The 22,919-nt window shown below is 48.8% G+C and overlaps 1 protein-coding gene across 2 annotated transcripts in view; it reads right to left on the bottom strand.

Moving 5' to 3' along the window:
• TMEM184B (transmembrane protein 184B) overlaps window positions 1-6,020 on the bottom strand; it is a 160,142-nt gene extending 154,122 nt beyond the window's left edge. Inside the window, exon 1 of one of the 2 annotated variants that reach the window (XM_068252134.1) lies at window positions 5,875-6,020. The gene's annotated coding sequence lies outside the window, so the exon portion shown is untranslated. The remainder of the gene's footprint in view (window positions 1-5,874) is intronic. The other variant, XM_068252135.1, reaches the window with a different exon arrangement.
• Window positions 6,021-22,919: the final 16,899 nt, after the last annotated feature.

Here is a 22,919-nt window from a genome sequence, read left to right as displayed (position 1 = left end):
ATCTGATGCGTTCTTGAACCGCAGTAAGCATTTCTGTCCACCGCCCCATCTGATCAAATGACTGGTGTCAGCAGTACTCTACACTGCAGGTGAATAGGCCCACCATCTGGATTATACAGTAATAATATACCATTACTGTATACTGCCGCATGTCACCCAACAAAACTCCCAGCAAAATCTGTAGTGTCTGAGGGATCCCCGTTCATCTCCCGCCCCTCAGAAACACACTTACACTCAACCTCATCCAAACTGGGTTAAAGAGATAAAGCAGGTCAAATGGGCACCATGATGGGCAAGCATCTAATAGACACCTATCTTAATTTTCAATGATTGGGCACCCAGGCAGTTATTTGGGTAATTGTGCAGCCAGTAGCCGATTGGCTACTACATAGCATTTAAAGAGAAACTTTAACCAAGGATTGAATTTTATTCCAATTAGTAGTTGATGCCCCCTTTCCCAAGAGAAATCTTTACCTTTTCTTTAGGCACTATAAATAGGTTCGAATAAGTGTCGGGAAATGCGTAGTGAAATATTGGTAATATAAATCAGGCCTTGTTCACATTGCTTTCCGATCGCATGGGCGTTCGCGTTGGGCGTTTTTTTCTTGCAATTCCCGGCGATTGGGTGGGCGGTGTGTTTTTGTTATAAGCGCTTTTCTAAGCGCTTTTCCAGAGCATTTTAATTCACTCCCTGACACAAGTCAGGAAGTGAACTCTTTGACCCAAAAAGGAATAAATATAATTTATTCATAAAACGTGAACGCAATCGCTGCACAAAGCAATTTTGTGAGCGTTTTGCATTTTTTCCTATACCTCCCATTGAGGCGGAATCGCCCCGAAGTTGGTCCATGCATCGCTTTTCAGATCAGAAAGCGAACGGAACGCCCCAATCTGAACTAGAGCATAGGAAAGCATGGTGTAAGCGCTTTCAGGGTGATTTTGAAAAAAATCGCCAGTGCTTGAAACAAATGAAAAAGTGCTAATAGTGAGAACGAGCCCTAAGGCCTGGAACCCACTGAAAACCGCAAACGCAAAACGCAACCGCTAGCGTTTTGTCTGAGCGGTTTGCAAGCGGATTCATGTGCGTTTTTGGTCATGTTTTGCAACATTGTATTTTTTTCCCCAGCGGGTGCCTAGCGTTTTGCGTTTTGATCCTGATTGGTCCTGTGAATTATTTTTCATTTTGTTACAGTGTGCTGAACCGCAAAACGCTAGCAAAACCGCTCAGTTTAGGTTTTGCTAGCGTTTCAATACTTTACATTGAAGCGCTAACGCTCCCAAAATGCTGCAGGTCCTGCGTTTGCGTTTCTGGGAAACGCAAACTCTCCTGTGGAAGTTGCCCCATCCATTAACATTAGCCCAGCGTTTTGGCAAACTGCTAGCATATCGCAGTGCTGCCAAAAGCGCTCCTGTGGGTTCCAGCCCTTACAGAGATTTTACTATTAGCTGCACCACCCAGTGCAACATGTACTGATAAATAACACAATACACACAGATTTTTGTTCGGGCAATATTCTCTAAAGGGAGTTTTAAAGGCCATAAAGAAAACCAAAAATAAACAACATCAACAAAAAAAACAAAAAAAAACAAAACAAAAAAAAAAAAAAAGATAGACATTGACACTTGTCATCCTCTGTAGAACAGCAGGTTTTTCCAAAATCAGTTTAGACAAGAAATGTGAAGGCAAACCACAAACACCAACAGTTGCCATAAATATCACCTGTACCTTTCCTCCTAAATTGCTTACAGCTCAAAAAAAATAAGCGTCCAAATGTTAAAGTACACACTTTCATTGAAAAACCTGCCAGGTCATTGCTGTATAAATCACAACTGAAGACCATTAAAACTTAAGGGCTCGTTTCCACTATTGCGAATCCGCATGCATCCAACGCATGCGGATTCGCACATGGTATACAAGTGAATGGGCATGTTTCCACTGTTGTGTTGGTGATGTGCGTTTTTTTTGAGCGCTGAAAAACGCACAAAAGAGCCAACGAATTCGTCTGAGAGTGGAATGCATGCGAATCGCATGCAATGTATTTAATAGGGAAATCGCATGCGTTTTCCCCATGCGTTTTTTGCCGCGAATTCGCATAGGTCCCGATGTAAATTCACACAGGCAGTGACATGGTTAAAATCGCATATACCCTCACCTATGCGAATTCGCTGCAAAAAACGCATGGGGAATCGCATCCGCATGCGATTTCATCAGCGGTGGAATCCAGGCGATTCTGCATTGCAATAGTGGAAACGAGCCCTAAATTTCCATTTCTGAATTCAACCTACTTGCTAGCAGAACCACAGTAAACTGTTTGGGGTACTAGGATATAAAGGATCCCCGATATCCTTGCACGAGTGATTATACACACACAAACACAACACTTTTCTCTTTTTGCACACCGGCAAAATATCCGCTCAGACTGCCTTTTTGTATTTTCTTACAAACTCTCTGCAATGCCAGGTATTTGCATAAGAACCACACAAGAAGGTAGAAGAACCTGGGCAAAATCAGTGCGCTGTACAGAGCTGCACTTTTCTCAATATGAATTTAACTTTAAAAGGACCACTGGCCACCGAAAATTATAAAACAGAAAACAAAACAAAAAAACGCATACAAAAACGCATTACATTGCGTTACCATTGACTTTCATTATGTGAGTTTTTGAAAACCATGCAACAAAACCAGAGTTTTTAAAAACACGTTTTAAAACACATATGCGTTTTTTTAATGTAGCCGACTACCATTGGCGTTTACCGTAACGCTAGCGTTTCTAAGTGTGTTCCCAGCCTCATTCTTTACAAAGATTTACACCAGTTTCCCTACTCATTTTCACACCATTCTGGCAGTTGGCCTGAAGAGTACAAGTAACAACAAGTAAGGGCTTGTGCACACCAAGGGCGCTTTTAAAAGCGCTTGGCTAATGTATTTGAATGGGATGGAACACAACAGAGCGATGCGATTTTTTTCCCCAAACACAAACGGGGGTCCTGCAGCTTTTGTGAAGCGATTCAGCCTCAATGTTAAGTATAGGAAAGTGGAAAATCTCTCTGAAAATTGCTAGATCAGAACAATTTTCCAAGCGTTTTTGTTACAGAAGCTGTTCCGTTCCAGCTCTACTGTAACAAAAAATAGCGCTACACCAAAACACTCCAAAAATCACTAGGCACATGCCTAGAAAAATCACTTCAAAAAGCACTGAGCGCTTGCAATTACGCTAGCTCTTTTAGGTGTGCACTGGCCCTATGTTTCTGTAAATAAATAACTAAGAATACCCCATAAGGAAACCGACCTGTTAGATTTTCAATACCTATAGCAAGTGGCAGTGACCCGAGGGGAAAAAAGTATTTTATGGCTGTAATTACTTATCAGTGAGGGTTATTCTATAGTCTGACCCAGTCCCAACCCAGATAAAAAACTGTCACTTGCATACCTGATATTTAACTCTTTAAGGCAGAGAAAGGAAAAAAAGGAACACAGTCTAGTTTTGTGTGTGCTAGGCACTGTACATACACGTCTATCTCTTCATGTCACATGTCACCTCGGTTGTCCTTTAAGCTATATAAAAAAATCCGGAATAAGGATAATCTGACCTCCAGTATTTTTCCAAACCTTGCAGCCACCTACTCACAACAGGTGCCATGACCCCGGCAGCAGGACAGGAGAGCAGCAGGGTGGGAAGGACAGGAGCGGGTAGCACTGGAGGTAGGGCAATCTCACGTCCAGTATTCTTTCCAAACCTACATATAACAGGTGCCACCACACATCAGACATTCCAAATTTACAGCAGACTAAATATTTTGTGAAGAGACAAATTCCGGCCTCCTTTCCTGCAATGGTTGAAATTATGACACAGGGCACCTCTGTGCATGTGATGAGGGAGGAGAGGTGATGGAGGGGACAAGAGATCAGATAAAGGGCAGCACACAGTGAAGGTGAGGAATAGTGAGCTGGGTGATAAGGATGTGAATAGGAGGGCGGAGAGGTGTCAGCACACAGACCAATGTAAATGATGATAGAGGAGGAGAGGTAATGATAGAGAAAAGGGTCAGAGAAGGCGGCAGTGAGGGAGGAGAGAGTAGGGGGGCAAGGTGATGAATAGTAAGGTGGGAGGAGATGAGGGAGGGGAGGTAATGATGGAGAAAAGAAGGGTCAGAGCAGGCGGCAGTGAGGGAGGAGAGATTAGGGGGGCAAGGTGATGAATAGTAAGGTGGGAGGAGATGAGGGAGGGGAGGTAATGATGGAGAAAAGAAGGGTCAGAGCAGGCGGCAGTGAGGGAGGAGAGATGAGGGGGGCAAGGTGATGAAGGACATGAGGTAATGAATAGTAGGCTTGGGGAGAAGCTGAGGGAAGAGAGTGGTCAGCTCCCCGTAGTGCAGGTGATGAGGGAGGAAAGGTGATAGATGGTGAGGTAATAGTATTGGTAAGGTAATAGTGAGGTCAGCACACAGCAGTGCAGGCCATGAAGAGGGGGGGGGGGGGGGAGAGATGATGGATGGTGAGGTAATAGTGAGGTCAGCACACAGCAGTGCAGGTGATGAGTGGTGCCAGGCGAGTATAGTAAGGTCAGCATACAGTGCAGTGGATGAAGGAGGGGAGGTGATGGAGGTAACAGTAATGGTGAGGTAATAGTGAGGTAATGGTTGGTGAGGTGGTGAGGTAATAGTGAGGTCAACACACAGCAGTGCAGGTGATGAGTGGTGCCAGGCGAGTATAGTAAGGTCAGCATAAAGTGCAGTGGATGAAGGAGGGGAGGTGATGGAGGTAACAGTAATGGTGAGGTAATAGTGAGGTAATAGTGAGGTCAGCACAAAGCAGTGCATGTGATAAGGTGGATGAGGTGGGTAAAGTGATGTCAGCACACAGTATTGCAGGTCATGAGGGAGGAGAGGTGAGGATTAATGAGGTAAGGTCAGCACACAGTAATGCAGTTGATAAGGGAGGAGAGGCGAGCATAGCAAGGTCAGCACGCAATAGTGCAGGCGATGAGGGAGGAGAGGCAATGGATGTTGAGGTATTAGGTGATGGTGATGAAAGGTGTTGGTGATAGTTGGTGAGGTAATAGTGAGGTCAGCATGCAATAGTGCAGGTGACGAATGGTGAGGTCAGCAACCAGTAGTGCAGTGGATGTTGGAGAAGAGGTGATGGTTGGGGAGGGGATGAATAGCGAGGTAGTAGTGATGAGGTAATAGTGAGGTCAGCACACAGTAGTGATGGTGATGAAGGAGGAGAGATGATGATGATGATGAGTGGTGAAGTAGTAGTGATGAGGATAGTGAGGCCAGCACACGGGGCAGGTAATGAGGTAGAAGTGATGAGGTAATAGTGATGTCAGCACACAATAGTGCAGGTGATGAGGAAGGCGAGGTAATGGTGATGATTGGTGAGGTAGTAGTGATGAGGTAATAATGAGGTCAGCACACAGTGGTGCAGGTGATAAGGGAGGAGAGGTGATAGTAGTAATGAGGTGATGTGATGATGGTTGGTGAGGTAGTAGTGATGAGGTGATGGATAGTGAGGTGATAGTAGTGATGAGGTGATGGCTGGTGAGGTAATAGTGAGGTGAAAGTAGTGATGAGGTAATAGAGAGGTCAGCACACAGTGGTGCAGGTGATGAGATGATGGTGAGGAGAGGTGATAGTAGTGATGAGGTGAGGTGATGATGGTTGGTGAGGTAGTAGTGACGAGGTAATAGTGAGATCAGCACACACAGACAGACACACATCAGGCCAGTGGCAGCTCCTCCACATCTCAGCGCAACAGGCGCAGCCACGCAGCGCACCAATCAGCATCCAGTCTCCACTCCACAGCTAGAAGCGCCCAGAGCCGGCGGGCAGCCAATCAGCAGCGCTCCGCACGCGCGCGCCAGTCCTCACCGGTTCCGGTAGCAGCGCCCAGCATTCGGCTGGCAGCTCGCAGAGGAAGCGGCGGCTCATCCAGTCACCAGGCAGCTGTGTGATGCGGAGCAGCTCGGGATCCGCTATTCCGCGCATGCGCCGCAGCCTGCCTCTCTGTGTGCATGGCGACGTCAGGAGAGCTGAGCATCCCGACGTCATCCAATCCCCGCAGTCTCCGCCCACCCGTAGGCCGCAGGCGGGGCCGCCGCGTGACGTCAGCGTCCGAGGCATCTGTCACGTGACTGAAACTCCCCCGTGCAATGTAAACAGAGGCGCCCGCGCGATGCGTACACGCGGCTATGCGGTCACCGCGAGGCGGCAATGCGAAACCACAACAACAACAGCGCCCCCAGCGGGGATATTTCGGGCGCTACAGTCACGGCTGCCTCACACTATGTAAATAGGGATGGGTCACAAATGCAGATTTCCAAACCCATTGAAATTCTCTATTCTGTCACGTGTCCCTCCGATTTCCGCAGGTTCTTCATTTTTTTTTTTGTTAATAAAGTTTTTTGTGGGGGGAGGGGGGTAATCCGCTGTATTTAAATGTTAAAAGAAATCAGAGACCAGTGCTGCCAACCATTTACATTATATTTTACTAACAAATACCTAAAAATGTACTGACAAGATGGTTTTTACTGACAAAATCGCGTGGTGTGCCGAAAAATGGCCGTGTGTCACGCAACAGAATGTGGTCATGGTCATGGGTGGGGCCAAATATACATGATTTTAGTTAGAGTGACCAGATTTTTGTAGGTCCAACCTGGGGCGGCGAAAAGTGGGGAGGACTGAAGAGTGCACAGCGATGAAGACCGGGGTGGGGCTGCTGCGCGCGCAGCACGCCGCGTCAAAAATGGGCGTGGCCACGACATTGTATGGGCGGAGCTAACATAATGATGTAACACCGAGGCATAAGAAAGCAGTGTTTACGCCATGATGTGGACAAACGAGACTTTGCATCATGGGTGTGCAGAAACTGTGTGATGCTAATAGTATACCGTAACCACAAAGCCGCAAACATAGCCATCTATGACCATTAAATAATAAATGCAGTAACAGTTACCCCGGACACCAGAAACTAAATGCAATGGGCAACATGTCAGCACAAAATAAACGCAATGCGGGCAACATGTCAGTACGAAATAAACGCAACGCGGGCAACATGTCAGTACAAAATAAATGCAATGCGGGCAACATGTCAGTACAAAATAAACGCAATGCGGGCAACATGTCAGTACAAAATAAATGCAATGCGGGCAACATGTCAGTACAAAATAAACGCAATGCGGGCAACATGTCAGTACAAAATAAACGCAATGCGGGCAACATGTCAGTACAAAATAAACGCAATGCGGGCAACATGTCAGTACAAAATAAAAACGCAATGCGGGCAAACATTTCAGTACAAAATAAACGCAATGCGGGCAACCATGTCAGTACAAAATAAACGCAATGCGGGCAACATGTCAGTACAAAATAAAAACGCAATGCGGGCAAACATGTCAGTACAAAATAAACGCAATGCGGGCAACATGTCAGTACAAAATAAACACAATGCGGGCAAACATGTCAGTACAAAATAAACGCAATGCGGGCAACATGTCAGTACAAAATAAAAACGCAATGCGGGCAAACATGTCAGTACAAAATAAACGCAATGCGGGCAACATGTCAGTACAAAATAAACGCAATGCGGGCAAACATTTCCCCAGAAAATTACTGCAATGCGGGCAAACATTTCCCCAGAAAATTACTGCAATGCGGGCAAACATTTCACCAGAAAATTACTGCAATGCGGGCAAACATTTCACCAGAAAATTAACGCAATGCGGGCAAACATTTCACCAGAAAATTAACGCAATGCGGGCAAACATTTCCCCAGAAAAGAAACGCAATGCGGGCAAACATTTCCCCAGAAAAGAAACGCAATGCGGGCAAACATTTTCCCAGAAAATTAACGCAATGCGGGCAAACATTTCACCAGAAAAGAAACGCAATGCGGGCAAACATTTCACCAGAAAAGAAACGCAATGAGGGCAAACATTTCACCAGAATAGAAACGCAATGCGGGCAAACATTTCACCAGAAAAGAAACGCAATGCAGGCAAACATTTCCCCAGAAAAGAAACGCAATGCGGGCAAACATTTTCCCAGAAAATTAACGCAATGCGGGCAAACATTTTCCCAGAAAAGAAACGCAATGCGGGCAAACATTTCACCAGAAAAGAAACGCAATGCGGGCAAACATTTCACCAGAAAAGAAACGCAATGCGGGCAAACATTTCACCAGAAAAGAAACGCAATGCGGGCAAACATTTCACCAGAAAAGAAACACAATGCGGGCAAACATTTCCCCAGAAAAGAAACGCAATGCGGGCAAACATTTCCCCAGAAAAGAAACGCAATGCGGGCAAACGTTTCCCCAGAAAAGAAACGCAATGCGGGCAAACATTTCCCCAGAAAAGAAACGCAATGCGGGCAAACATTTCCCCAGAAAAAAAACGCAATGCGGGAAAACATTTCCCCAGAAAAGAAACAATGCGGGCAAACATTTCACCTGAAAAAGAAACAATGCGGGCAAACATTTCACCTGAAAAAGAAACAATGCGGGCAAACATTTCACCTGGAAAAGAAACAATGCGGGCAAACATTTCACCTGGAAAAGAAACGCAATGCGGGCAAACATTTCCCCAGAAAAGAAACGCAATGCGGGCAAACATTTCCCCAGAAAAGAAACAATGCGGGCAAACATTTCACCTGAAAAAGAAACAATGCGGGCAAACATTTCACCTGAAAAAGAAACAATGCGGGCAAACATTTCACCTGGAAAAGAAAGCATTTACTCACCTGGAAGAAGTCTCCGGCCTCTGGCGCGTTGCTCCCGGGACCACCTTCCTCCTGAAGTCTCCCGCGCTGACAGCCTGGCAGAGCAGGGCTACGGCAAGATGGCGCCCGAAGCCCTGTACTGGAGACAAATAGTCTCCAGTACAGGGCTTCGGCAGCGGCAGCGAAAAATGGGCATGGCCATGACATTGTATGGGCGGAGCTAACGTAATGATGTAACACCGAGGCATAAGAAAGCAGAGTTTACGCCATGATGTGGACAAACGAGACTTTGCATCATGGGTGTGCAGAAACTGTGTGATGCTAATAGTATACCGTAACCACAAAGCCGCAAACATAGCCATCTATGACCATTAAATAATAAATGCAGTAACAGTTACCCCGGACACCAGAAACTAAATGCAATGGGCAACATGTCAGCACAAAATAAACGCAATGCGGGCAAACATGTCAGTACAAAATAAACGCAATGCGGGCAACATGTCAGTACAAAATAAATGCAATGCGGGCAACATGTCAGTACAAAATAAACGCAATGCGGGCAACATGTCAGTACAAAATAAATGCAGTGCGGGCAACATGTCAGTACAAAATAAACGCAATGCGGGCAAACATTTCAGTACAAAATAAACGCAATGCGGGCAACCATGTCAGTACAAAATAAACGCAATGCGGGCAACATGTCAGTACAAAATAAAAACGCATTGCGGGCAAACATGTCAGTACAAAATAAAAACGCATTGCGGGCAAACATGTCAGTACAAAATAAACGCAATGCGGGCAACATGTCAGTACAAAATAAACGCAATGCGGGCAAACATGTCAGTACAAAATAAAAACGCAATGCGGGCAAACATGTCAATACAAAATAAACGCAATGCGGGCAACATGTCAGTACAAAATAAACGCAATGCGGGCAAACATTTCACCAGAAAATTACTGCAATGCGGGCAAACATTTCACCAGAAAAGAAATGCAATGCGGGCAAACATTTCCCCAGAAAAGAAACGCAATGCGGGCAAACATTTCCCCAGAAAAGAAACGCAATGCGGGCAAACATTTTCCCAGAAAATTAACGCAATGCGGGCAAACATTTCACCAGAAAAGAAACGCAATGCGGGCAAACATTTCACCAGAAAAGAAACGCAATGAGGGCAAACATTTCACCAGAATAGAAACGCAATGCGGGCAAACATTTCACCAGAAAAGAAACGCAATGCAGGCAAACATTTCCCCAGAAAAGAAACGCAATGCGGGCAAACATTTTCCCAGAAAATTAACGCAATGCGGGCAAACATTTTCCCAGAAAAGAAACGCAATGCGGGCAAACATTTCACCAGAAAAGAAACGCAATGCGGGCAAACATTTCACCAGAAAAGAAACGCAATGCGGGCAAACATTTCACCAGAAAAGAAACGCAATGCGGGCAAACATTTCACCAGAAAAGAAACACAATGCGGGCAAACATTTCCCCAGAAAAGAAACGCAATGCGGGCAAACATTTCCCCAGAAAAGAAACGCAATGCGGGCAAACGTTTCCCCAGAAAAGAAACGCAATGCGGGCAAACATTTCCCCAGAAAAGAAACGCAATGCGGGCAAACATTTCCCCAGAAAAAAAACGCAATGCGGGAAAACATTTCCCCAGAAAAGAAACAATGCGGGCAAACATTTCACCTGAAAAAGAAACAATGCGGGCAAACATTTCACCTGAAAAAGAAACAATGCGGGCAAACATTTCACCTGGAAAAGAAACAATGCGGGCAAACATTTCACCTGGAAAAGAAACGCAATGCGGGCAAACATTTCCCCAGAAAAGAAACGCAATGCGGGCAAACATTTCCCCAGAAAAGAAACAATGCGGGCAAACATTTCACCTGAAAAAGAAACAATGCGGGCAAACATTTCACCTGAAAAAGAAACAATGCGGGCAAACATTTCACCTGGAAAAGAAAGCATTTACTCACCTGGAAGAAGTCTCCGGCCTCTGGCGCGTTGCTCCCGGGACCACCTTCCTCCTGAAGTCTCCCGCGCTGACAGCCTGGCAGAGCAGGGCTACGGCAAGATGGCGCCCGAAGCCCTGTACTGGAGACAAATAGTCTCCAGTACAGGGCTTCGGCAGCGGCAGCGAAAAATGGGCATGGCCATGACATTGTATGGGCGGAGCTAACGTAATGATGTAACACCGAGGCATAAGAAAGCAGAGTTTACGCCATGATGTGGACAAACGAGACTTTGCATCATGGGTGTGCAGAAACTGTGTGATGCTAATAGTATACCGTAACCACAAAGCCGCAAACATAGCCATCTATGACCATTAAATAATAAATGCAGTAACAGTTACCCCGGACACCAGAAACTAAATGCAATGGGCAACATGTCAGCACAAAATAAACGCAATGCGGGCAAACATGTCAGTACAAAATAAACGCAATGCGGGCAACATGTCAGTACAAAATAAATGCAATGCGGGCAACATGTCAGTACAAAATAAACGCAATGCGGGCAACATGTCAGTACAAAATAAATGCAGTGCGGGCAACATGTCAGTACAAAATAAACGCAATGCGGGCAAACATTTCAGTACAAAATAAACGCAATGCGGGCAACCATGTCAGTACAAAATAAACGCAATGCGGGCAACATGTCAGTACAAAATAAAAACGCATTGCGGGCAAACATGTCAGTACAAAATAAAAACGCATTGCGGGCAAACATGTCAGTACAAAATAAACGCAATGCGGGCAACATGTCAGTACAAAATAAACGCAATGCGGGCAAACATGTCAGTACAAAATAAAAACGCAATGCGGGCAAACATGTCAATACAAAATAAACGCAATGCGGGCAACATGTCAGTACAAAATAAACGCAATGCGGGCAAACATTTCACCAGAAAATTACTGCAATGCGGGCAAACATTTCACCAGAAAAGAAACGCAATGCGGGCAAACATTTCACCAGAAAAGAAACGCAATGCGGGCAAACATTTTCCCAGAAAATTAACGCAATGCGGGCAAACATTTCACCAGAAAAGAAACGCAATGCGGGCAAACATTTCACCAGAAAAGAAACGCAATGCGGGCAAACATTTCACCAGAAAAGAAACGCAATGCGGGCAAACATTTCCCCAGAAAAGAAACGCAATGCGGGCAAACATTTCACCAGAAAAGAAACGCAATGCGGGCAAACATTTCCCCAGAAAAGAAACGCAATGCGGGCAAACATTTCCCCAGAAAAGAAACGCAATGCGGGCAAACATTTCCCTAGAAAAGAAACGCAATGCGGGCAAACATTTCCCCAGAAAAGAAACGCAATGCGGGCAAACATTTCCCCATAAAGAAACGCAATGCGGGCAAACATTTCCCCAGAAAAGAAACAATGCGGGCAAACATTTCACCTGAAAAAGAAACAATGCGGGCAAACATTTCACCTGAAAAAGAAACAATGCGGGCAAACATTTCACCTGGAAAAGAAACAATGCGGGCAAACATTTCCCCAGAAAAGAAACGCAATGCGGGCAAACATTTCCCCAGAAAAGAAACGCAATGCGGGCAAACATTTCCCCAGAAAAGAAACAATGCGGGCAAACATTTCACCTGAAAAAGAAACAATGCGGGCAAACATTTCACCTGAAAAAGAAACAATGCGGGCAAACATTTCACCTGGAAAAAAAAAAGCATTTACTCACCTGGCAGAAGTCTCCGCCCTCTGGCGCACTGCTCCCGGGACCACCTTCCTCCTGAAGTCTCCCGCGCTGACAGCCTGGCAGAGCAGGGCTACGGCAAGATGGCGCCCGAAGCCCTGTACTGGAGACAAATAGTCTCCAGTACAGGGCTTCGGCAGCCATCTTGCCGTAGCCCTGCTCGCCTGCCGGTGTCGGAACAGACACCGGAAGAGGAGGCTGGAGCGGGGCTGCGGACAATGAACTGGCATGGCGTCTATAGACGCCGCTGCCAGTTCATAAGGATAGAGTCATACCTCCCAACATTTTAAGTGTCGAAAGCGGGACACTTAGGCCACACCCCTGGCCACGCCCCCAACCCCCTAGTCACGCCCACTAATTTATTTTATTTTTATTTTTTAATTTATTTTTTATTAAAAATTTTTAATTAATTACTCCCGAAAGGGAGGGTGCCAGTGGGAGGGGGAGGAGGGTGGCCGAGGGGGGGAAAAGAAAACCCGATCGAGGCACCAGCCCGGGGATGCGTATGCGGCATGGATGCCGCATGGGCGCTATTAAGCTTCTCCCTCCCTCCTAATGTGCCCCCAGTGTCCCCTTATGTGATTAACATTAATTAGGGGGGTTGTAAGTGGAGGGGGGGAGAATGCCCGTCACCGTGGGTGGGGAGGAGGGTGCCACTTTTAGGTGGGGGGGGGGGGGCGCGCCTGGGCAGAGAATGGAGGCGGAAAAACTGATCGAGGCTCCAGCCGCGGTAATGAGGGATGCGGGAGCCCGGCTTCAATACTTCCTCCCTCCCTCCCTCTGTGAATGCCCCCAAATGTATGTCCGTGTGCCCCCCTCTCCTCCCCTCCCTATAGGCAGAGTGAGCGCAGCGGAGCGGGCAGTCGGGTCCTCTTACCGCTGATGCATGCATACTGTCTCTGGCATCGGACTTCCATGTGCTTCCTGTGACGTCATAGTAAACAGGAAGCACATGGAGGTCCGATGCCAGAGACAGTATGCGTGCATTAGCGGTAAGAGGACCCGACTGCCCGCACTGCTGCGCTCACTCTGCCTATAGGGAGGGGAGGAGAGGGGGGCACACGGACATACATTAGGGGGCATTCAGAGAGGGAGGGAGGGAGGAAGTATTGAAGCCGGGCTCCCGCATCCCTCATTACCGCGGCTGGAGCCTCGATCAGTTTTTCCGCCTCTATTCTCTGCCAGCCATCGGGATTCAAGAGGGGGGGCCCGGGATAGCGGGAGGGCCCCCCCAAATCGGGAGAATCCCGACGAAAACGGGACGGTTGGGGGGTATGTAGAGTAGCTAGAGTCCCGAGGCCGGGACGTCCCGCTGCTGAAAGCGGGACGTTTCCCGGGACCTCATGCAGCCTGGGACAGCGGACCCCGAACCTGGGACGCGTCCCGGGCAATCTGGTTTTAGTAGTGCTGTACAAGATCTGCCGGGGAAGTTTGAGCTCTGCTATAGTGTCAGGGTTGCTCGTAAACTACGCTAGCGCGAATCTACGCGTCGTAGTACGCAACTACGCATCGTAGTTCGTAGACGAAGTCTAAGAACTACACGTACGCATTTCCGCGTAATCGTAGTCCCGCTATGCGAAGCTTCGCCCGCTACGCGTAGTTGACGTATGTATTACGAAGTCAACTACGCGTGCGGTAACTGCATCTATATGGATCATTGCGCATGCGCAGAAATATTATTGCCCTTTTATACGCATACAATTCCGCATTGGAAGGTGGAATGTACACTTATATTAGTTTATATTTACAAATAGGTTGAAGATTATTGCGGAAATTTTTCCACATAAGGGCATAAGCGGTCGCATCAACTACGCTTCGCAGTACGCGAAGCTTGCGTAATTTAACACGTAGTCTATGAAATGCAAATGTAGTGACGTTTCTGATTACATAGCCGTAGATTGCGAAGCGTATTTGTGTAAAAATACGCGTAGTTCCAGCGTAGCGAAGTATGCTGACTACGACCATCCCTGTATAGTGTTTCCCCCCCTTCCCCCCAAAATACTTAATCTTACAGCATTTCACCAAAAATCCACGTAATCTGGCAGAGGTTCTTCCAAAATACTGATAACATGGCAGTGGTTCCCTAAAAATAGATGTAATCTGGCAGCAGCGATTCCCCCAACATATGCAATCTTGCAGCAGTTCCCCGAAATACACTTAATCTGACAGCAGTGGTTCCCCAAAAATAGGTAGCCCCAGGTCTATAGGTGTCCCCAGAATAGGTGGCCAGCAGTGTAGATGTCCCCAGAACAGGTAGCCAGGGGGAGAGATGTCCCCAGAACAGGTAGCCAGGGGTAGAGATGTCCCCAGAACAGGTAGCCAGGGGTAGAGATGTCCCCAGAACAGGTAGCCAAGGGTAGAGATGTCCCCAGAACAGGTAGCCAGGTGTATATGTAGCCAGAGGTATATGTGCCCAGTATATGTAGCCAAGGGTATATGTCCCCAGTATATGTAGCCAGAGGTATATGTGCCCAGTATATGTAGCCAGAGGTATATGTCTCCAGTATATGTAGCCAGAGGTATATGTCTCCAGTATATGTAGCCAGAGGTATATGTCCCCAGTATATGAAGCCAGAGGTATATGTCCCCAGAATATGTAGGCAGGGGTATATGTCCCCAGTATATATAGCCAGAGGTATATGTCCCCAGTATCTGTAGACAGGGGAATATGTGCCCAGTATATGTAGTCAGGGGTATATGTGCCCAGTATATGTAGTCAGGGGTATATGTGCCCAGTATATGTAGTCAGGGGTATATGTGCCCAGTATATGTAGCCAGAGGTATATGTATCCAGTATATGTAGCCAGAGGTATATGTCCCCAGTATAGCAGGGGTATATGTGCCCAGTATGTGTTGTCAGGGGTATATGTGCCCAGTATATGTAGCCAGAGGTATATGTCCCCAGTATATGAAGCCAGAGGTATATGTCCCCAGTATATGAAGCCAGAGGTATATGTCCCCAGTATATGAAGCCAGAGGTATATGTCCCCAGAATATGTAGTCAGAGGTATATGTCCCCAGTATCTGTAGACAGGGGTATATGTGCCCAGTATATGTAGTTGGGGGTATATGTCCCCAGTATATGTAGGCAGGGGTATATGTGCCCAGTATATGTAGGCAGGGGTATATGTGCCCAGTATATGTAGCCAGGGGTATATGTCTCCAGTATATGTAGGCAGTGGTATATGTCCCCAGTATATGTAGTCAGAGGTATATGTCCCCAGTATCTGTAGACAGGGGTATATGTGCCCAGTATATGTAGTTGGGGGTATATGTCCCCAGTTTATGTAGGCAGGGGTATATGTGTCCAGTATATGTAGTCAGAGGTATATGTCCCCAGTATCTGTAAGCAGGTGTATATGTCCCCAGTATATGTAGGCAGGGGTATATGTGCCCAGTATATGTAGGCAGGGGTATATGTGCCCGGTATATGTAGCCAGGGGTATATGTCCCCAGTATATGTAGGCAGGGGTATATGTCCCCAGTATCTGTAGGCAGGTGTATATGTACCCAGTATATGTAGTCGGGGGTATATGTCCCCAGAATAGGTAGCCAGGTGTCCCCCCAGCAGGAGGGGAGCAGCGCAGTGAAGGGGGAGCTTGGGACTCTCCCTCCCTCGCTCTCCCCTCCAGAACTAAGTCTTGTGCGGGTGGCTGGCAGCGGGCGGAACCTGTGACGCCGGGCGACGCCCAGTCGTCCGAGGATTCGCGGCCGATTGTCCGATCGCAACCGTGATCGGAAAACTGACATTCTTTATTTTTAAATAGAAGTTTTTCCTTCCTGCCTTCCCCCCCTTTTTGCCATGAGGGCTGAATGGGCCTGCGTTAGCATATGGCTAAAGCAATCTGGTTTAGCAAGAAATCCTTTTAAGGCTCCCGGAAAAGCTCTGGTGACACTAATGTGCTAATTGGGCAGAGCTGAAATACCAACAGAGTCTATTCAACAGGGGAAGCTAGCACAGCATGAGGTCTATTGACACCTACATTCCTCCCAGTCTTGACGGCACCGACTAGACTGAATATGGAATGCATGGTGTTGATAACTTGTCACATTTTGCAAATACCATCCATAGGAGGAATATGAAAATTACGTAATTTTGTTTCCCTAATTCTGTAGAATATGGTGATACTAGACATAGCCAGGTAACCCGAGCAGGGGCTGAGATATGAATAATGGGGTCCCCGTGCGCCCCAAATATTGCAAGTTTGATGTCCTATGAACGTGTATTCTCAGCCCAATCTGAATATTAAATCGGTTTGCATGTGCGACAAAACCCCGGCGGGATATGAAATTGGACATATTTTGTGGATGGTTGGAAGTTCCTCCCCTGAGAACTCACTGCCTGACACGCCCCTGGGCTGAGCTTGAGACTCCGCCCAGAAATGTCAGTGCTCAAAACTGATTGCATGAGGACTCCCAGCCAATTCCCCCACTTTCCATCATACCGAAAAGACTGCCACTGCTTGGGGAAATAGCAGTGGCCATTTTGCAGGCGGAGCAACGGCCATGTGGTTCGGCCATATTGCGAACTAACTGCAACAAAGGAACTTTGTCTTTTCCCGAACGGACTTTCCACAGAATCATAAGTATTCGTTCTTTTTATCCCTTTTCTTTTATGTATTGTGTTATCACTGTCTCTCATCGTTTAATTGTTCACGATTGTCTGTATATATTAATTATTTATATTGTAACAAATAAAGGCTTTTTAAAAGGTCTTTACCTCTCAGTAAAACCTTCTATTCAGTGTACACAGACGAGACCTAAACTTCCGAAGGGACGCTACTGTTTTGATGGATAGATAGGAATTGCACAGTTTTAACCGGTTGTTTGTTTCATAGGTCTATAGCCAGTTAGCAGTTTTCTCTGGGCTGATAGAAAACAGAGATGGTGGCAAATCTACCCCTGGGTTGGAGTAAAAGTGTATTTTCGTAACCTCACAGGCTCCCTACTGCGTCGTGACGCTCAAACTCCGCCAATTCTACGCAGATTGCGTCCATAGCTCTCAATCTGTGTGCTAGAATCGGATCGGACGGTTTTGCGTGTTCACGGCCAGTGGGGCTCCTGTGACAGTGGTCGGCAGCGTTTGGGATCTGTGTGTGCTGATAGTATCTCAGGTAGGGCTATCGAATTAGCCCTATCGAGAAACGAACTAATTCGTTGGTAGTGACTGAGTGCAATATATTTTTCATATATACAGAGAGACTGTGTAACCAGTACCCCTCCCCTAAGTTTTCTTTTATTTGGCATGGAAATGTCCGGGAATTACAAGGTCATGGTCCTATCCGACCTGCAGAGTCTGTGCGAGGCGAGAGGCATGGACATCCGCGGCAAGAAACAGCAGGACCTGATAACGGACTTGTACCGATGGGATAGCCAGAATCTGCGGACGCTGGAGGTGTCCACTGTGGAGGACACCGGCTCATCTAACGCAAGTCGAGGGGAACCAGAGACTGAAGATCCTGTGCGTACCGAGGTTGAGCAACCCGCGGGCAATGCAGCAACAGATACGCAGGAGGCTGTCAGTGTGATCCCCGACCCCAGAACCCCTGAAAGTACTCGCCTGGAACCGGCCAGTACTGGACTGTCCAGTTATGTTGATCCAGTAATGCAGCAGGCATTGCAAAAGCTGATGGAAACTGATGTGGACAAGTACCTGCAGTACATGGCGGAGCAAAAGCGAGAGGAACGCCAATCTGCAGAGGCGCGGGAGAGACGACAGCATGAGCTGAACATGGCGAAAGTGCAGCAAGCCAGCCGGAGTTCAACGCCCAGCCTCCCTGCTGAAGGGACTGCCGCTCCAGTAAGTGCAAAATTTAAATTTGCTATTATCGAAAAAGACACTGACATTGACTTGTTTTTGAGGTCTTTTGAAAAGGCCTGCCGTCAGTATCGTCTGTCCCAAGACCAGTGGGCCAGACATCTGACACCCTTGCTGCGCTACAAAGCGCTTGATGCTTTCTCAGAGTTGCCTGTGGAAAAGGACAATGATTATACCGCTATAAAGGAGGCTATAATCACTAAGTACCAGCTGACGCCAGAAGCCTACCGGAAAAGGTTCAGGTCCTGGCAGAAAAAATCTACTGATTCTTATCAAGATGTGGTCAGCAGTCTGCTCACCACACTCCGCCAGTGGACGCTAGGCCTCACTAAAGGGTCTTACGGTGTCCTGGAGGACTTAATCGTCCTGGAGCAGTTTCTGAACATTTGCCCGGCTGACGTACGCCAGTTTGTGCTGGAGCGCCGACCGGCGTCAGCGACAGTCGCTGCAGACCTCGCTGAGACCTTTGCAACGACCAGGGTGCCGGAGACCCGCAGGACTGCCCCATCTAGCTGGAGAGGAGGTCAGTCCCACAATTTTGCAGACTCTCCTACCTCTGTGAGCCGTGCGCCCCAGAGGCCCTCCAGCGCAGCTGCTGCGTCCAGGCCTGCAGTAACAGAGGGCATCACCTGTCACTTTTGCCGCAAGCCCGGACACATGAAGTTTAACTGCCCGGAGCGGAGGCAGACAGCGCCAGCTCCTGCACCACCTACACCTCGCCCACGGCAACTGCCGCCAGCCAGCGCACCCCAGCCGGGAGCACCCAACAACGTCATGTTCGCAGGTGGGAGAGGGATCCACTCCGCTACGAGCAACCACCAGCTGGTTACAGTGAACGACCAGCTTGTTACCGGTTTCCGCGACACTGGAGCGGATGTCACCCTGGTGCGTGCGCACCTGGTCCCGACGGAAAATATCCTCCCTGACAAATACCTTACCCTCACTGGAGTGGGGGGCACTCTTTCTCGCATTCCCCAGGCTCGGGTGTCCATCGATTGGGGGGTGGGGGTTCAAGAGAAGGTTGTTGGGGTCCTGGACCAACTGCCGGTCCCAGTTTTGTTGGGGACCGACCTGGGCAAGCTTGTGTCCTATTATGAACCTGCCCCAAGCCCCTCAGACTGCCAGGAGGGAGACGGACTCTCCGCCCACACTAAGGTACTTTGCACCAAGGGGCAAGAACAGGGGGGAGGTGGGTTGAATGTGCCCAGTCCAGGGGTACCGAGTCCAATAGTACCTGTGTCACAGGTACCTGTGTTTGATATACCGATTGTTTGTGATGAAAATGTTGTTGTACCTGTCACTGTAATTCATGCATGCAGCCAGGATGTGAGTAATGCCAGTATGTGCCAGTCTGAAGGTGTACCTGTACTGGCAGTAACACGCAGCCGCGCTGCTCAGAACCTGGGCTCAGAGCAGGTGGAAGAGGTTCCGGCCTCCTCCCCCTCCTCTGACCACAGGGATGGTAGCCTTCAGCCACTAACTGCATATGCCACGGGCCAGCTGGCTGAGAGCGAGAGTGCTGCATTTGTGCAAGCACTCCGGACTGACCCTAGCCTCGAGGCACTCAGAAGACAGGCTTCTGAGCCCCTCACGAATGAAGATACCTTCAAGGTATATTGGGAAGGTGGTAAGCTGTACAGCGAGCCTGTACAGCCCACCGAAGGTGAAACAAGTGTGGGTACCAAGTTGCTTGTGGTACCCAGTGCCTTCCGGGGGCATGTGCTGAAGTCCGCACATGACATTCCCCTGGCAGGGCACTTGGGAATCCACAAGACACTTGACCGTATCCAGGGTCATTTCTACTGGCCCAGGATGCGGATCGATGTGACCAACTATTGCCGCTCATGTACTGTTTGCCAAAAGGTAAAACGGGCTGGGAACCCCCGCAAGGCTCCCTTGTGTCCACTGCCAATCATAGGTGAGCCCTTTCACAGAGTGGCAGTCGACATAATTGGACCATTGCCCACTCCCAGCAGCAGTGGCAAAAGGTACATCCTGACGGTGGTGGATTACGCCACCCGCTATCCTGAGGCCATGGCGCTTTCCTCCCTGAGGGCGGACAAGGTAGCAGACGCGCTACTTAACATTTTCTCCCGAGTCGGGTTCCCTGCGGAGATGCTCTCCGATCAGGGATCCCAGTTTATGTCCGAACTCATGGAGGCCCTGTGCAAAAAGATACACATGACGCACATTGTCTCCAGTCCCTACCACCCGCAGACCAATGGACTGTGTGAACGGTTCAACGGGACGCTGAAGCAAATGCTGACCACGTTTGCTGAGTCGCAAGGTGGGGACTGGGAACGATACCTGCCTCATCTGTTGTTTGCGTACAGGGAGGTGCCGCAGGAGTCAACCGGGTTTTCCCCGTTTGAACTCCTGTATGGGAGGAATGTCCGAGGACCCTTACAATTGATGCGGGAGACATGGGAGGGCAAGGGCGACCCCACTGATGTCTCCGTGGTCGATTACGTCCTCAAGTTCAGGGACAAAATGGAGTCCCTGTCCGCAGTAGTGACCAACAACCTGGCCCAGGCTCAGGCCAAACAAAAAGCATGGTACGACCGCACTGCTGGAGAGCGGTCATTTGATGTGGGTGACAAGGTATATGCCCTTCTTCCCGTGAGGCAGAACAAGCTGCAAGCAGCCTGGGAGGGGCCTTTTACTGTAGTGCAGCGGTTAAACCCTCTGACGTATCTAGTGAACATGGGGGGCAGGAAGCAGAAGAGCTTTCATGTAAACATGCTGAAGGCCCACCATGACAGGACCCAGTATGCGCTGCCAGTGTGCAGCCGGTTAGAGCAGGGAGAGGCAGACCCCCTGTTAGACCTGCTGGCTGACGTACGAGATGTGGACGGCGACCTAAACGTCAATCCACAGCTCGCCTCAGCCCAGCAAGAGCAGTTACAGAAGGTGCTGGGCCAGTACCAGCACACCTTCTCCGGTATCCCGGGGCGGACCAGTATGGCGGTGCATGGGGTAGATACAGGTACCCATCCCCCCATCAGGCAATCCGCTTACCGTGTCTCTCCCGAGGTACAGGCGGACATGCAGAAGGAGGTGAGGGAGATGCTGGAGTTAGGGGTGGTTCAAAAGTCCAGTAGTGCCTGGGCAGCCCCTGTTGTCCTGGTCCCCAAGAAGGACCAGACAACTCGGTTCTGCGTAGACTACAGGAAACTGAACGCCATCACCACTACAGACGCCTACCCCATGCCTCGCATTGATGAGCTGCTAGATACACTGGCATCAGCCAGGTACCTATCAATCATGGATCTGAGCCGGGGGTATTGGCAGATACCACTTGCACCTGACGCGAGGCAAAAGTCGGCCTTCATCACCCCTTTCGGCCTCTTCGAGTTCACGATGATGCCCTTTGGGATGAAGAACGCCCCGGCCACGTTTCAGCGGGCCGTGAACGACCTGCTAGAGGGAATGCAAGGGTTCGCTGTAGCGTATCTGGATGACATTGCGGTGTTCAGCCCCACCTGGGAAGAACACCTCAAACACCTGTCCCAGGTACTAGAGAGGCTGGCCATGGCCAATCTGACGGTTAAACCGAGTAAGTGTCAGATTGGCATGACCGAGGTGCAGTACTTAGGCCACCGGGTGGGGGGTAACACCCTGAAACCTGACACGGGAAAGGTGGACGCCATCCTGGCATGGCCTCGACCTATCACGAAAAAGCAGGTCCAGGCGTTCCTGGGGACCGCCGGCTACTATAGGAAATTTGTTCCCGCCTATAGTACACTGGCGAAGCCCCTGACCGATGCCACTAGCAAGAAGCACCCCAAGGTTGTTAGCTGGACCCCCGCTTGCGAGAATGCCTTCCAGGCCTTGAAGCAGGCCCTCGCAAGCGCCCCTGTGCTTCAGGCCCCAGACTTCAGTCGTCGGTTTGTGGTGCAAACCGATGCCTCTGACTACGGTCTCGGCGCAGTCCTCAGCCAGGTGGATGGAAAGGGGGATGAACACCCTATCCTCTACCTGAGCCGGAAGCTCCTGCCCCGAGAGGTAGCCTACTCCACAACTGAAAAGGAGTGCCTGGCGATCGTGTGGGCCCTACAGAAACTGCAGTCGTATCTGTACGGCCGCTCCTTCACGATCGTCACTGATCACAATCCCCTGAGTTGGCTAAACCGTACTGCTGGAACCAACGGCAAGCTCCTACGGTGGAGGCTGTCATTGCAGCAGTACGACTTTACGATCCAACACAAAGCAGGCAGCCGACACCAAAACGCTGATGGGCTGTCGCGGTGTCAGGGGGAACCCGACCCAACAGCGCCAATAGCTGCTACGGAAGGCGTCCTGTTGACACCTCCCTGAGCAGAGCTCGGGAAGGGGGAGGTGTGACGCCGGGCGACGCCCAGTCGTCCGAGGATTCGCGGCCGATTGTCCGATCGCAACCGTGATCGGAAAACTGACATTCTTTATTTTTAAATAGAAGTTTTTCCTTCCTGCCTTCCCCCCCTTTTTGCCATGAGGGCTGAATGGGCCTGCGTTAGCATATGGCTAAAGCAACCTGGTTTAGCAAGAAATCCTTTTAAGGCTCCCGGAAAAGCTCTGGTGACACTAATGTGCTAATTGGGCAGAGCTGAAATACCAACAGAGTCTATTCAACAGGGGAAGCTAGCACAGCATGAGGTCTATTGACACCTACATTCCTC

This window comes from Hyperolius riggenbachi, chromosome 9, assembly GCF_040937935.1.
Source record: "Hyperolius riggenbachi isolate aHypRig1 chromosome 9, aHypRig1.pri, whole genome shotgun sequence".
In the NCBI taxonomy this organism is placed as follows: Eukaryota; Metazoa; Chordata; class Amphibia; order Anura; family Hyperoliidae; genus Hyperolius; species Hyperolius riggenbachi.
This window is presented reverse-complemented; position numbering and strand designations above follow the sequence as displayed.